Source organism: Otolemur garnettii, unplaced genomic scaffold, assembly GCF_000181295.1.
Source record: "Otolemur garnettii isolate 467f Iridium unplaced genomic scaffold, OtoGar3 scaffold00032, whole genome shotgun sequence".
NCBI lineage: Eukaryota > Metazoa > Chordata > Mammalia > Primates > Galagidae > Otolemur > Otolemur garnettii.
The window spans coordinates 7970013-7971492 of NW_003852427.1; the positions used below are offsets into that span (position 1 = coordinate 7970013).

The 1480-nt window shown below is 46.8% G+C and overlaps 1 pseudogene; it reads left to right on the forward strand.

The window, feature by feature from the left end:
• Nucleotides 1-316: 316 nt before the first annotated feature.
• Nucleotides 317-1011, forward strand: LOC100944932 (annotated as a pseudogene).
• Nucleotides 1012-1480: the final 469 nt, after the last annotated feature.

Consider the following 1480-nt stretch of genomic DNA (forward strand, 5'->3'; position numbering starts at 1 on the left):
AAAATTTTTGTGACCCAGAGTGTACAACTCTTACCTACTACTTTCATCTTGAAAATTTCAAAGCAATGGAATTTCTCTCCTAGAGCACCCTGATACATTCAAGAAATTAAAAACAAAATAAGAGACCAACAAGATGCCCACAATTTAATCAGAGTCATAATCTAGAATTCTCTATTCTATGAAATATTCTGCATCTCAAATTGAAAGATTGATAGACTCAAACGGAAATTATATTTTAAAATAAATGCATGGGAGGTGCTTCAGGCGCTCATTGGGGGCAGCTCTTCTAGTGCCAGGGTCACACAAGGTGGAGACGATGGATTTGGGCAAAGACCCCAACGGACCCACCCATTCCTCAGCTGTGTTCGTAAGGGAGGACGGCAGCTCCACGTCCTCTGAGCGGCCCAGCGCAGCCGAGCGCCGGCTGTCCGTGCTCATCCTCCAAGGCAGCGGCACCACGCACAGGGTGCAGGAGCCTGGGGCGTGCTGCTGGAGGGGTGGGTCGCCTTCACTGACCTAACCACGTGGCCATCCTGACCTACTGGAAGTAGATGCCTGCTCGCCCAGCTGCGTCACCGGCAACGCCCTGTGGAAAGCGATGGAGGAAAGTGCGCTCGCTCGCACAGTCCTGGTGGCAGTGCCTGAAGGACCGCTACCTTAAGCACCTGTTGGGGGACATCCCGGAGAGCCCCTCCTCCCAGAAGCCCCAGCAGCAGGTGGAGCAGGCGGTGGAGGCTGCAGACAGCGGGGAACCACAGGATGAGAGAAGTCCAGATTTGCCCAATGAAGAATATGCGAAGGAAGAGATCAAGGAGAAGGAAGCAGCAGCCAAAAAGATGCTCGCGGAAGCCACCGGGAGTTTGAGGAGGTGGTGGACAAGAGCCCTCATTCTGAAATACATATGCCGATGTGTGACGATGTTCCACCACACCTGGAGAAAACTCAGAAATGCAGCCTGTGAGGAAGAAGAAGAAGAAAAGCTTCTCCACCAGGGGTGGGAGCTGCCATTAAGATCATCCGGCCATTAATAGAGGAGTTTAGCTTGGATCTATCAATGGTTACATAGGCTTGCCTAAAAAACCGCAGGTGAGCTGGAGGCTTGCTCCTTTTCAGCATCTGATGAGAGAGCTGATGGACACCCCATTTGGTCCCAAAAGGATGACATAGATTTACAAAAAGATGAGAAGGATACCAGGGATGCATTGATCTAAGTTTGGTACTCAGAATGTAGCTCGGAAATTTAATTTCAAAAGAAATAATTTGCCAGATAATGAAGAAAAATAACTGTGGCAGATGACGTGGTTTAAAAAAAAAAAAGTGACCATTGAACTGTAGAGAGTGCTTACACTGGACCTGAGACTTCTGATCAATGTTGTCATTGCTTTGTGAGCCCTAGATTAAATAGTCTCCTATGTTTTGGAAAAAAATAAAAGAAATAAACAAAAATTATTTTTAAATTTATAAAAAATTTTAAAAAATA